Below are 16,279 nucleotides of genomic sequence, written 5' to 3' on the forward strand. Positions count from 1 at the left end.
GGTTGTTTGTAAGTCCTAAAACTAAACGAGTTAGATATAGGGTTATATATACCAAAGAGATCAGGGTGAAGAGTGGAGTTCAAATCCGAATGTCTGTCTGTCCGTCCGTCCGTCCGTCCGTCCGTCCGTCTGTGCAAGCTGTAACTTGAGTAAAAATTAAGATATCTTGATGAAACTTGGAACACTTATTTCTTGGCACCATAGGAAGGTTGCTTTCGAAAATGAGCAAAATCGGACCACTGCCACGCCCACAAAATGGCGAAAACCGAAAACACATAAAGTGCCATAACTAAGCCATTAATAAAGCTATGGCAATAAAATTTTGTATGAAGGATCGCACTATGAAGGGGCATATATGGATGTAATTTTTTTGAGGAAGTGGGCGTGGCACCACCCCCTACTAAGTTTTTTGTACATATCTCGCAAACCAATAGAGCTATATAAACCAAACTTTCTGCAGTCGTTTTTTTAGCCACTTCCCAATACAGTCCAAAAATTAAAGAAATCGGATAATAACCACGCCCACCTCCCATACAAAGGTTAGATTGAAAATTACTAAAAGTGGGTTAACTTACTAACGAAAAACGCCAGAAACACTAAATTTTACATAAGAAATGGTAGATGAAAACTGCACTCAGATTTTTTTACAAAATGGAAAATGGGCGTGGCGTCGCCCACTTATGGGTCAAAAACCATATCTCAGGAACTACTCACCGATTTCAATGAAACTTGGTTTGTAATAGTTTCCTAACCTTCCAATAATATGTTGTGAAAATTGGCCAAATCGCTTCACAACCACGCCTACTTCCTATATACCTGAACTTTGAAGACGATCTGAATCGTTTACTTTACAATATATAAAGTAAGCACTAGTGAAGATATCGGTGCAGAACTTTGCACAAATACTACGTTTATAGTGTGGCAGCCCCATTCTATAAATCTCCAAAATCGGACCATAGGTTTTCAAGGCCTCATATATCGAACACGAGGACCTCGGTGCTTCTAACCTAATATTATGGTTTCCAACTTTCAATGGACGTTATACAATATATATGACGTATATGTGGGTCAAATTGTGTATTATATAATATAAATAAAGTTAAATAAATAAATTGCGAGAGTATAAAATGTTCGGTTACACCCGAACTTAGCCCTTCCTTACTTGTTTTAATATAAGATTCTTGAGATACGGTTTTTGACTCATAAGAGGGAGATATCACGCCCATTTTTATACTAATCTGAATGCAGCCCTTCTGTGATATCTTTTTTATAAGATTTACTGGTACTAGTGATTTGTTTTAGTGAGTTAAAGCACTTTTAGTACTTTTCAAAATAAGTGGGAGTGGTTGTTATCCCATTTCACCCATTTTATTGGTGTATGATGGAATCCTAAAGATAAATGCGTCCAAAAACAAACAGGCGGACAAAAGTATTCGCCATTAGACTTAGTTACACTTTCACAGTACGCCACGCCCAGAAAATAGTCGAAATAATAAAATTGAGTGTTTTTCATAGATACTATACTTATTTTCCTTCATTTCAACATAAAATAAATTTATATATAATTTCTGACTGTTTTTTCTTCAATAATTAAGAAAAATAAGTACTAATTCATGTGTTACACTAAAAATAAATGTGTTTCCAATAATTCCCAATCAAATTATTAGCTCGTGATATTTAGCGATAATGGATAAAAAAAATAAAACTACGGTTAAGGAAAAAATATTATTAATGCTTAGAAAGAAAATAAAACAATTAAAGAAATAATTGAAATTGCTTAAAAACCTCGTACAACAATATTCACTATAATAAGATGTCCTGAAATTGATTTTCAGTTGGATAACCGCCTGAGATGCGGTAGTACCCCTTAGCGTTCCGTACGATAAAAATCACAGGTAATTAAAATTATTAAGAGTAACTTAAAACACCGACATTTGAGATCGAAGTAGTAGTAAAGACCTCTGGTATCATTTATCGTATCGTAGAGTGCAAAACTTAGCCGATTACAATGCCCGAATTTGCAGCAACAAATCCCTTATAAGCAAGGTCAGCGAAATCAAGTGACTCTCATTTGCTAAAAAACATATAAACTAGTGAAATGATCGTATGAGAATATTACTTTGTGCCAAAAATCATTTCCCAAGTTTATATGCTCTTTAGCAAATGAATGTCACTTTTATATAATCATTTTATCCATCAGAAGAGAAATCTATTGCTGCTAATTGCAGTCAGAATGAAATTATTATGGACACTTTCAAACGCCTAATGCCACACCACAACCTTTCGTAAATATTTTGATATTTTCATTAACAGCAGCTGTAGCTTTCAAAACCCTTAAAAATTACTGTCGCAATTCGTTTACTATTTTATTGGCAAAAACTGCTGTAAAAGCGATTTATCAAAAGTAAATTTGTCACAAATCTAATTTTACAGCAACAATAAGCGTTTGAGTTCCAAGTAAGCAACCAGCTGAGAGCCAATTGTTAATGACAAGCTGTCAAATTGCAAAGAAATAATGCCCAAGGTTGTTAATAGAAATGTCACGCATGCGCAGTGAAGCATATACATATGTATATAAGTGCTACAAAACACAAATTGTTAAGTGTAAAGATATCTGATGAAATAAAAATAAGTTGAAATTAATTTAATAGTAATTTAAAAGTGATGTGCAATAATTTGTAATAACTTTCACATTTTCTAATTTACAATACTTCAGTAAGTATAAGTAAGTTAATTAACACTGAAACACTTCTGGAAATTTATTTATCTGTATGTGACCTAATTTTGTTATCCTAATTGATGGAGTACCTTTTAAGTATAACATCCATTAAAAAACTGTACATTACATGGTCCCCGCAATAGATACATACCTAAATATGAACTTCTTAAGATTTCACGAATATCATGAATTGTTGTCAGTCATGCATGACACCCAATCAGATTTATCTCACTGCGGCAGTTGAGAATTTGAAGCACGAGTAGTTACAATTAATTTAATAGCTTAGCAGTCCATTTTACTTCATTGGTTCATACCTAAAATATCAACAGTTTGTACTGTATTTCTAACTATGGGGAAGAATAGCAATGGCGAAAAGAAAAATTGCTCTCACGCGGAACGAAAAAATAAAAATACACGAATAAAAAAACACGAAAGCACAGTATACAAATTAAACAAAGAAGTATTGCTGGAAGTATTGGATAAATACATTTTTTTTTTCAAAGTTGGAGTGTAAAAACGAGATGTTTTTCGAATTTAATTTTTAAAATGAAACTAATGAATGTTTCAAACACTTGAGTAAGACTAGGGAAGTTCTGTACGGAATTTATTCATTTAAGATACCATGTCATGCTATTTTCAGGAGAAGACGACCTCTGGATTTCATAAAAAATATAATTATCTTTAGTCCACGTTTGGATGAGATATGCCACAACTTGAAGGAACTATTTGAAAAATGTGTTTTCCATATCTTCAGTGGTGTTTCATTTATGTAAACATATATGACTAAACTGAAAGAATCTGATTTAAAACTATATTAAATAAGATGTAGTCGTGGCTATGGTCATAAGGATCAACAAAATTACATTTTCAGTTTTGTTTGAAATCGATCAAGTAGTTTCAGAGCTATAAGAGTTCCCTTTAAAGTGGGCGGTGCCATACCTATTGTCTAGATTTAATACCCTGTCTATCTTTGGTAGGAAGTTATTACTGAAGAAGATAATTGAAGCAGCATAAGGGTCATATCTTCTTGAGTTAAGGTACCGCTCCAATAGTCAAAGGATTTGAATAACTCAACAATGTAATAAAACTTTGTACGATTAACCCGTTACTTCATGCATTTAGTATAGGATCGCAGTTTACTCTTTTTAGGTTTTGTATTTAAAATCAAAAATTGCAAAGTAATTTCCTAACATTTTATGGAACACAGTTTTGCACAAAACCAAGTTAATAAAATTAATCAATCACCATTAAGTCCTTCTAAATATCTGGTAAACAATTGCATCAGTGTCAATTTTGTCATATTTCATTTAGATAACAATGACAATATTTTATCTACGTGGGCTCGTAAGACACCACTCGTAAGTAAAAAAATAAATAATAATAATAATTGCCAATGGCAAATGGTTTAATTACCAATATGAGTATATAGTGAATGGAAATTTGCACTTAAATAAAAGCAAAACCAATCAGATATTCAGGTAGCAGCGAAACCAACAAAGTGCTATTCTGTGAGCGTGCATACAGACTGATAATCACACGTTCACCACAAAGGCAATGTCAAGTTGCATAATACCACACTTATAGTAGCTTAAAAGTAACTTTTAATGGCTTAAAAGGCGGCGCAAAACAGTAGTTAATTGGTAATATGTTTACTTTAAAAATATCAAGAAACATTGGCAAATCAAGTTTGAAATGCAGATAACGGTAAACAGTTTCATACACAATAGTTTGGCAGCTAGACAAAGGGGTGAATGAGTGTGTACATAGGGACGCACGCAGAACATTGTGATTATAAGCAGTAAGTAAAAAATTAAAAATAAAAAAAATAAATTTTTTGTTTTTATTTTGTTGACTGGTAGTTTGAAGAATTTTTAAGATGACTCTTCTAAACATATAATAATACATAAATGTTTAGTGTACTACTGATAGTTTAATTTGTATTTGAAGTCTATGCCTATTTTCTGTAGATTAATATAATATTTCCAATATAGATCGATCAAGGTTCCATTATCCCTTAGTTTTGAAAAGTTGTGAAACTAATTTGCTATAACATCATCCAGTTAGGTGAGAGATGAGTAAACTTTGGGAATAAAAATAACGACATATTTTATTTAATATGTGATTGCCAGACGATTACTTGGTTTCATTATGACATCTTATTTATTGCCCGAGATCTCCATGCTAATGCCGGCAGGTCATAAAGGGTGATTTTTTAAGAGCTTGATAACTTTAAAAAAAAAAAAAACGCATAAAATTTGCAAAATCTCACGGTTCTTTATTTGAAACGTTAGATTGGTTCATGACATTTACTTTTTGAAGATAATTTCATTTAAATGTTGACCGCGGCTGCGTCTTAGGTGGTCCATTCGGAAAGTCCAATTTTGGGCAACTTTTTCGAGCATTTCGGCCGGAATAGCCCGAATTTCTTCGGAAATGTTGTCTTCCAAAGCTGGAATAGTTGCTGGCTTATTTCTGTAGACTTTAGACTTGACGTAGCCCCACAAAAAATAGTCTAAAGGCGTTAAATCGCATGATCTTGGTGGCCAACTTACGGGTCCATTTCTTGAGATGAATTGTTCTCCGAAGTTTTCCCTCAAAATGGCCATAGAATCGCGAGCTGTGTGGCATGTAGCGCCATCTTGTTGAAACCACATGTCAACCAAGTTCAGTTCTTCCATTTTTGGCAACAAAAAGTTTGTTAGCATCGAACGATAGCGATCGCCATTCACCGTAACGTTGCGTCCAACAGCATCTTTGAAAAAATACGGTCCAATGATTCCACCAGCGTACAAACCACACCAAACAGTGCATTTTTCGGGATGCATGGGCAGTTCTTGAACGGCTTCTGGTTGCTCTTCACCCCAAATGCGGCAATTTTGCTTATTTACGTAGCCATTCAACCAGAAATGAGCCTCATCGCTGAACAAAATTTGTCGATAAAAAAGCGGATTTTCTGCCAACTTTTCTAGGGCTCATTCACTGAAAATTCGACGTTGTGGCAGATCGTTCGGCTTCAGTTCTTGCACGAGCTGTATTTTATACGGTTTTACACCAAGATCTTTGCGTAAAATCTTCCATGTGGTCGAATAACACAAACCCAATTGCTGCGAACGGCGACGAATCGACATTTCACGGTCTTCAGCCACACTCTCAGAAACAGACGCAATATTCTCTTCTGTACGCACTGTACGCATTCGTGTGGTTGGTTTAATGTCCAATAAAGTAAACTGAGTGCGAAACTTGGTCACAATCGCATTAATTGTTTGCTCACTTGGTCGATTATGTAGACCATAAATCGGACGTAAAGCGCGAAACACATTTCGAACCGAACACTGATTTTGGTAATAAAATTCAATGATTTGCAAGCGTTGCTCGTTAGTAAGTCTATTCATGATGAAATGTCAAAGCATACTGAGCATCACCATGTCTGAAATCCCACGTGATCTGTCAAATACTAATGCATGAAAATCCTAACCTCAAAAAAATCACCCGTTATATCACCAGTCATAATACGATGTGATCTGAACGTGCACATTTGGTAACTGAGAAACTTTGAGAGTAATCTTGTAATAACCACACCCATTTATTTGCATAATAGATTTGTTCCAAAGTACTAAAATCGATTGTCTAAAACAATGAAATAAATATGAAATAATACAAAGCTGAAAAGATGGGCAAAAAAGTGGATGTGTTGATATCATTGTTTGTTTACGAAAAATAGCTTAACCGAGAGAAACAACTCATGGAAGATAAATCCTAAACCAAAATCTCATTTGAACGATATAGACTTAATTCTCCTTTCCAGAATTTCAAAATATTTTGCTAAACGTTTTACCCAATTTGGAGTCTTGTAAATTGAGTGCCATATAAACTTCTTCGACATTCATAAGAACATTTCAGTTTGCAGGTCTGACCATAAACTATCGATTGCACTATCGATACTATCGAACAATCGCGACTATCGATGGTGTATGCCATCGACAGTATTTAAAATATTTTTTCTTTATTATCTTTCTTATAATTTTCGTACAATCGATATTGAGTAATACCTATGTGTTAATGAAATTGTCATTGAATTTCTAAAGTTTTTCAAGTTTTTCATATAAATGGAGTTTCTAAAGTTTGGAAGTACTTTAGAAAGTCCTTGAAAAAAAAGTTGCCAAATACTAGCAGTGTGGTAAAGAATATAAATAGGACAAGTGAAAACACTTGACGAACTCAATCGATTTCATCCAAATCTAAAGAAGAACCGCATTTTTATCAAATGTAGAAGACTGAAGACTGTCTGAATCGGGAAAGACTTGTCCGAGCCGTTCGATACCAAACGAGGTTTCAGACAAGGTGACCCACTTTTGCGTGACTTCTTTAACTTGAAGTAATAGGAGCTGCAGAGCTAAATAGAGAAGGTACAATCTTCTATAAGAATGTACAGCTGCTGGTGTACGCCGATGATATTGATATCATTCAAAGCAACAACCCCGCAGTTAGTTCTACTTTCTCCAGACTAGATAAGGAAGCGAGGCATGCCTGACGATTGGAATCTCAGTGTACTCTGCCCAATACATAAAAAGGGAGACCCCACAATTTGCGCCAATTACCGTGGGATAAGCCTCCTCAACATCGCGTATAAGGTTCTGTCGAGCGTACTGTGTGAAAGACTAAAGCCCACCGTCAGCAAACTGATTGGACCTTATCAGTGTGGCTTTAGACCTGGAAAATCAACAACCGACCAGATATTCACCATGCGCCAAATCTTGGAAAAGACCCGTGAAAATAGGATCGACACATATCACCTTTTTGTCGATTTTAAAGCTGCTTTCGACAGCACGAAAAGGAGTTGCCTTTATGCCGCGATGTCTGAATTTGGTATCCCCGCAAAACTAATACAGCTGTGTAACCTGACGTTGAGCAACACCAAAAGATCCGTCAGCATCGGAAAGGACCTCTCCGAGCCGTTCGATACCAGACGAGGTTTCAGACAAGGTGACTCACTATCGTGCGACTTCTTTAACTTGATGCTGAAAAAAATTATAAGAGCTGCAGAGCTAAATAGAGAAGGTACAATCTTCTACAAGAGTCTACAGCTACTGGCGTACGTCGTTGATATCAATATCATTGGAAACAACACCCGCGCCGTTAGTTCTGCTTTTTTCAGACTGGATAAGGAAGCGAAGCGTATGGGTCTGGCGGTGAACGAGGACAAGACGAAATATCTCCTGTCATCAAACAAACAGTCAGCGCATTCGCGTCTTGGCTCCCACGTCACTGTTGACAGTCATAACTTTGAAGTTGTATATAATTTCGTCTACCTGGGAACCAGCATTAACAGCAATAACAATGTCAGCCTGGAAACAACTCAGAATCACTCTTGCCAACAGGTGCTACTATGGACTAAGTAGGCAATTGAAAAGTAAAGTCCTCTCTCGACGAACAAAAACCAAACTCTACAAGTCCCTCATCATTCCCGTCATACTTTACGGTGCAGAAGCGTGGACGATGTCAACATCCGATGAGACGGCACTAGGAGTTTTCGAGAGAAAGGTTTTGCGGAAGATTTATGGTCCCTTAAACATTGGCAACGGCGAATACCGCAGACGATGGAACGATGAGCTGTATGTGTTATTCGACGACATAGACATAGTCCAGCGAAAAAAAAAAACAGCGGCTACGCTGGCTAGGTCATGTTGTTCGAATGGATGAAAGTGCTCCAGCTCTGAAAGTATTCGATGCAGTACCCGCTGGTGGAAACCGAGGGAGAGGGAGACCTCCACTCCGATGGAAGGACCAGGTGGACACGGACCTGGCTTCGCTTGGTATAACCAATTGGCGCCAAACTGCCAGAAGGAGAGATACGTGGCGCGCTGTTTTGGACTCGGCTATAACCGCGTAAGCGGTGTCTGTCCTTTTACCTTATTTCTTCAAACAACAACTGTTATCTGGGTTATCACGATGCTGAGTCTGGAGACTTTAGTAACTGTTATTGTTATTATTGATGTGTATATGTATGTAGCGGTGTCTAAATAATTAACTATATAGCGCTCTTTATTAGGAGCTTAGGCGTATAAAAAACGCTTTCTCACAAATCTGATGGAAAATCTCATAAATTAATCATCATAAAACAATTAATTACTAAGTTATAAAAATGTAATTGTGATCAATAACAGCATAATCGCTGGTTAAGTCATTTCGCATGGAGTTTTGCATTTAATTTTCAGCTTATTTATGCCTCAAAGCAGGATCTGTATAATTCGAAACGGCGTGCTTACAATCGGCTTCATCAGCCGACAATCGCTGTGACCGCCATCAATATAACAAGTGTAAAGCAGGAAGACACCGCATGACTTTTTACATACAATTTAGCGATTTTGCACTATTTCACACAGCTTGAGAAAAGCGTGTACGCGCACAATTCATTGCTGAAAGCTGACTGCGCAGCGCATGTGTGTGGCATAATAACTGACCACGGAGGCGGATGATATATGGCGATGTGTGTGTGTGTTTACAAAGAAACCGCCACAATTGTTGTGAAATGCATAAATTAGTGCCACAACAAGTGCAACAACAAGTGCGACAAGCGCAACAACTATAATAACAATAAAAGCAACAATTACGCGTAATGAAAATCAGATTTTGTTTTTATTATTCGCAATTCGAAGTCGTCGCAGCGGGAAATTGCAAATGATGCATATAAATATTGAACGCTCGCAGCAGCGTGGAACGACCAACGACTAAGGAAATCGGCGTTATCGCGCAACACGGATATGCAAGTGCGTGTGCAACAACAACAACAGCAACAATTGCCAGACTAAGCGTGGAGAAAACCCGACCAATATACATATGAGCGCAGCGAAAACAAATCACAGTCGAAACAAAAAATTGGAAAATATAAATTCACAATTTACGACAAATTGAGCACGCTCGAATGCGTTTGTCTCACTGGCCAACTGCCCCACTTCATACTTATTGGTGCTGCCAGCAATATATTCATACACACATGCATGCAAACACAGCAACAAGCGAGCAAGCGAGCGCTTTTTTGCGCGGAAAACTTTTAATAAGCCAGCCAATAAAATGAAAATTTTACATTTTTTCACAGCGCAAGCGACCGATTAACAATTTTATGGAGTTCAGGATTGTTAAGTAAGCCAAACAAAAAACATCTGTGGCAAAATATGCTACCGACTGGCTTCGGGAGAAATTGCCGGAAATGCGATAAAAGTGTAGCAACTCAAGGCGGCCACTTTTCTATTCGACAAAAAGTCGTGCAAAATTAACAACGTTGCGCTGTCAAACGCAGTTGAGTTCAATAAATTAACTGAAAAATGTTTTATAAACAAAAACCGTGGCTTTGATGGGCAGTCAGCGTACTTGGGCAGTAAACAGCAACTCGTTGCAGAAAAGAGTGCAAAACAAGCAGGAAGCGTCCGCACGCAACATGTAGTGTGACATTTTTCATTGACGTCGATGGGACGGGAAAAGTGTTGAACACCAGAACGGCTCAACGATGATGTTGTCCAAAACACACTTTGTGGCAGGTACATATCAGTTACATGCTGCGTGTCAAAGTGTATGTGGATAATTACCAGTTTGAAATCTCAATTACTTCGAACCATGGAATATATGGATGCGTTGCAACCGAAGTTGTGGAGCATCTTCGCCGTTTCTAACATTCTATCTATTCATAATATGATTACAAGTCTGTGGAGTTTAACTTTCTGTTACATATAGTATGTATATTTTTGAAGATAGTTGAGCTTGAACAATGGTATTCCAAAACGCCATATACGCCATAATAATTAGTAAGGAATGTACAGGAAGTCTGAAAACTCGTTTAAAATAATTAAATAAAAAAGTACCTATTGACGGTTTTTATTCTTCAAGATAGGTTATGTCACTTCAAGATGGACCCACTTTCATTGGGCGCTGGACGGCTTAGCCACTTCCACTGACCTTTGTCGTTTCGCCGCTGCTGCTGGTTCCATTTTAAATTCGTACAATCAATGGATTCCGCCGATGTTGTTGCGCTCGCCTTTGCCTTTAGACCAAGTTTAACTTTTGTCTTTTCTCTGGTCTTCTTAAAGCTCATCGAGAACGCAACATTTTTTCGAAACAACTAGTTCCTTCTAGCTTCTTTGACTGAGCGCCGGACTCCTGTGTTGTTTTTGTTTTATTTTGTTTATTGGTATTAATTTTTGGACCCACGAATGTAGGGAAAGCAGGTCCGTTTGTTCATAGTCCCCGCTACACAAGTAGAGCTACCTTATTATGGAGGGCGCCAGGTATAATAAGCTTCGTTTGACAGTCTCAAACTTATTTTTTGAGCTAATCCTCCAACATAAAAAAGGACAAATCAGCAAATACATACAAGTAAGTACACAAATATTTATTCTTAATTGATGATACTTTTCCCTGAAAACCATAAAGTTAAGAATAGATAAAATACAGATCATGATTTAGACATAACAGGGTAACTTTCTTTGACCATTACGAATTATTTCTTGCATTTGGCAAGCATTACTCTTATTACACATAGTATTATTTGACTTCATCATTCCCACCAAATGCCAGTCAACAAATACTTAAGTTTATATAAAACTAGGAAGCCGTTAATAGTCAAAAGCAATCCATCAACGCTAAACTCAAACGCACTTAAAATTGTTTTCTACAATTACAAAATAAAATGCAATCATGTTTAGTTTGTAATGACTAATGTATCAACATACCTGTCAAGCGATTAAAAATAATAATTTTAATCATACGTAAGAAAATGTGCGTATGTCTAAAAACACCTTGTATCTGCTGTTTGTGTCTGTCTCATCCAATGCGACGCCACATAAATTCAAACAGTTTAAGGAAGCAAACGAATGGTTTATTTGCAATTTCTTGCATTTTTGCTTTCTACTTAATGTGTCTCTGTAGTTTTTGTTTTTTCCTCTTTTTGTTTTTGTGGTATTAAAAGTGGTTCCACAGTCGTCGGTACAGTTGCAGGATTAATTGCCAAGCTGACACCAAGAGACGCAATTAAGCTCCGCACTTTGAGCAATTACTCGGCGAGCTCAATAGGTAGGCGGATTGATAGTAAAGCCTGCTGCAACTCGTATGTCCAACTTATTAATGTAACTCATTCAATTTCACTTTCTATCGAATCAATATTTTTACTTACATATACGATAGGGTTGCCTACTGTTCAGAAAGCAATACGTACCAATGATTCCGCACTTTTTAATAAGATGATTTTTATCAACGACAGAGAATCCTCACATTTGGAGAGTTATGGGATCGGTCTATAATGCAGATAGCTAAACTCCTAAAGACAAAACGCTTTCAAACTATAAAAAATATGTCGAAGCGTCATCAGTACAGTGCACCGATTGAAAACAAAGTATATTATATAATTTTCGCGGTGTTACTCACCGAGTAACGTCTAGAGAAGTAAAATTCTGACGATTGTGTTTACATTCAACATGCTCATTATAAATTCTGATTATGTATTATATATAAGGGACGAAATAGTTATAGGTACACACATATGTATATAGATATTCGCCATCACACAATCCTTCAGGATCCTTTATTACTTCCTGCATTGGAAAGCATGTTGAGTTGTGAGGAGAAGGGGAAAATTAATTTCGTTGAGTATCACACTTTGGTCGTAATGGCAACCCTGAACTTATACCCGTACAACCATATTTTATAATAGCAATTATATGCGTAATGTATGGCGATATGACACTTATAACTTAGTTGACAGATATATGAATAAGTGCAGGTGCAAAGAGTATGACTACATTCCAATATGGAATTAACTATCTCAATCATTAGTTCATTTACTAAAAAAAAAATACTTTTTTCTCTTGCCATTAGGGGACTCGTGTATTTGCTTCAAAACTTTTCTATTAAACTCGATATTAATCGCGGATAAAATTTCAGTACGACATTCTTGCTTTATGTTTTAAAAATAATAAATACTATAATGGAAGCTTTGTCATACAAAAATATTGTAGTCACATAACGGTTGTTATCAACAAAAACTAATCGATTTATATACAGTGGAACTTCTCTAACTCGGATCACCATAATCCACAAAAAAACTTCGAGTTAGAGAGACTTCGAGTTATAGAAATTTTCATTAAACCATAAATTTTTCAAAAAGCCATAAAATATAGATTTATACACAGTTTTAGTTATTTACTTCACAAAATGTTTTATTTAAATACATTCAAACATGTATCCTGTAATTTTGTTTGTTGCACAGTGGGTATTGTTTGGCTCTTGACGTCTGTAGCTCATGCCTTTGTTATACGATTTACAAAATCTATAAGTGTAATACGAGGGCTGCTATATATATTTCTGGCCTAGGCAACACTAAGTGTTGCCAGGTGCAATCTGACATTTCCATTGGAAAGTTTGACATTTTTTAGCATAACATCACTCAGAACGTTTTGTAATTTAATCGTGAATTGTTTTATTTACAGGGAATTAAAAAAATCATCTCGGCCAAAAAATGGAATTAACTCGCGAACATTTTCGTGCGATCATTTTTGACAACTTTCGACGTGGATTATCGCGACAAGAGTGCATCGATGAACTAAAATCTTTGTATGGCTATGAAGCACCATCCTATAGCACTGTGAAAACCTGGTACAACGAATTCAATCGTGGCCGACACTCGCTCAAAGACGAATTCCGTGAAGGTCGTCCAAAAACAGCCGTTGTGCCTGAAAACATCGTTGCCGTACGTGAACTGATAATTCAAGACCGTCATGTAACATACCTTCAGATAGAGGCATGCCTATGCATTTCTCCCACCAGCATACATTCGACATTGATTTGAGCGCATGCAAGTGTATAAAAGTGTATGGAATAAGTGTAAAGTATGGAAAATATTTTGAAAAACAAGTAAGGAAAGGCTAAGTTCGGGTGTAACCGAACATTTTATACTCTCGCAATTTATTGATGCCGATAAATTCGGCATAAAGTTTAATAGAATAACGAAAATCGTCATATATAGATATGAGGGCTGAGGTAATTCCTGAACCGATTTCATTCAATTTCACCAGCAAGGGACACTATATCCAATACTATACGCTCACTTAATTTTGCTAAGATATATCACATATTAACCAATACATATATGCGTAATAAAGCCCAACGAATTTTTGAAAAACCTATAATTATGTATATGGGAGCTAGGAGATGTTGTGACCCGATTTTAATAATTTTTGGAACAGAGACACACTATTGGAAGAAAACAATTTCCTCTGAATTACATTAAATTAGCTGAGAGATTTTCCCATATTTTCGGTTAAAATTTAACCTTAGGCGCTGTGTTCAACATGTTCGATATCTGGGGCCTTGAAAAGTTATAGTCCGTTTTCGACAATTTTTTCACAAGTGATGCCACTGATCATATACTGTTCGTGTAAAGTTTTATTTCGCTATCATCATTGGTTCCTAATGTATATATTATAAAGTGAAGGATTCAGACGGAATTCAAAATTGAGTTATATGGGAAGGAGACGTAGTTGTGAACCGATTTCATCCATTTTCCACACATGTCATCAGGGTGTCAATAAAATATTACATACCGAATTTCATTGAAATCTGTCGAGTAGTTCCTGTGATATGGTGTTTGTGGGCGATGCCACGCCCATTTTCTAATTTGTAAAAAGATCTGAGTGCAGCTTTCTCCTGCTATCATTTCTGTGAAATTTTGTGTTTCTGACGTTTCTCGTTAGTGAGTTAACGTACTTTTAGTAATTTTTAACCTAACCTTTGTATGGGAGGTGGGCGTGGTTATTACCCGATTTCTTTAATTTTTGGACTGTATAAGGAAACGGCTAAAAGAAACGACTGCAGAAAGTTTGGTTTATATAGCTTTATTGGTTTGTAAGATATATACAAAAAACATATTTGGGGGCGGGGTCACGCCCACTTTTCCAAAAAAATTACATTCAAATGTGCCCCTCCTTAATGCGATCCTATGTTCCACATTTTATTTTCATAACTTTATTTATGGCTTAGTTATAGCTCTTTATGTGTTTTTGGTTATCGCCATTTTGTGGGCGTGGCAGTGGTCCGATTCCGCCCATCTTCGAACTTAACCTTCTTATGGTGCCAAGGAACACGTGTTCCAAGTTTCATTAAGATATCTCAATTTTTACTCAAGTTACAGCTTGCACGGACGGACAGACGGACAGACGGACGGACGGACAGACAGACATCCGGATTTGAACTTTACTCGTCACCCTGATCACTTTGGTATATATACCCCTATATCTAACTCGTTTAGTTTTAGGACTTACAAACAACCGTTATGTGGACAAAACTATAATACTCTCTTTAGCAACTTTTGTTGCGAGAGTATAACAATAAAACCATTTTCGTTGATAAATATTCCTATTTTCATTATGAGGCCAGAAATATATATAGCAGCCCTCGTATCATATTTTTTGTTCGCCACCATACGAATATAGGGACTCCTTCGAAAAGTTCGATTTATGGAAGGAAATTTGTATGAAAGTTGCGTTCTATTGCCACTGCAAAAGTTCGAGTTATGGAGAACTTCGAGTAATAGAAATTCGAGTTAGGGAGGCAATTTGAATGAAATTTGGCTTCTAAACGCTATTGCCAATTCAAGTGTTCTAGTTATGGAGATCTTCGAGTTTATTATTGTTCTTTAGTGAATACATACACTCGCTCTTTAAATTTTGTAAACATGCTTCTTTTACAAAAATGGGTTGTGACAAAATGTTTCTAAAGACGAACAAAATCGCATTAAAAAGTGTTGGCGCAAGGAAAATCTTACAAGTTCTTCGAAGAGTTGGTTGGATGTTCTGTCAAAATGCATGACGATTCAGGTCCTTTACAAGTATGTATGTATGTATGTGATTGGCGTTGCAACCGTTTAGCCGGTTATAGCCGAATCGACGATAGTGCGCCACCTGTCTCTCTCCTTTGCAGTTCGGCGCCAGTTGGAGATCCCAAGTGTAACCAGGTCGCTCTCCACCTGGTCCCTCCAACGGAGTGGAGGCCTTCCCCTTCCTCGGCTTCCTCCGGCGGGTACTGCATCGAACACTTTCAGGGCTGGAGTGTTTTCGTCCATTCGGACAACATGACCTAGCCAGCGTAGCCGCTGTCTTTTTATTCGCTGAACTATGTCAATGTCGTCGTATAACTCGTACAGCTCATCGTTCCATCGTCTGCGGTATTCGCCGTTGCCAATGTTCTGAGGACCATAAATCTTGCGCAAAATTTTCCTCTCGAAAACTCCTAGTGTCGTCTCATCTGATGTTGACATCGTCCAAGCTTCTGCACCGTAAAGCAGGACGGGAATGATAAGTGACTTGTAGAGCTTGATTTTGGTTCGTCGAGAGAGGACTTTACTGTTCAATTGCCTACTCAGTCCAAAGTAGCACCTGTTGGCAAGAGTTATTCTGCGCTGGATTTCGAGGCTGACATTGTTCGTGTTGTTGATGCTGGTTCCCAGGTATACGAAATTATCTACGACCTCGAAGTTATGACTGTCAACAGTGACGTGGGAGCCAAGACGCGAATGCG

The sequence above is a fragment of the Zeugodacus cucurbitae genome, chromosome 5, assembly GCF_028554725.1.
Source record: "Zeugodacus cucurbitae isolate PBARC_wt_2022May chromosome 5, idZeuCucr1.2, whole genome shotgun sequence".
Taxonomy (NCBI): Eukaryota; Metazoa; Arthropoda; class Insecta; order Diptera; family Tephritidae; genus Zeugodacus; species Zeugodacus cucurbitae.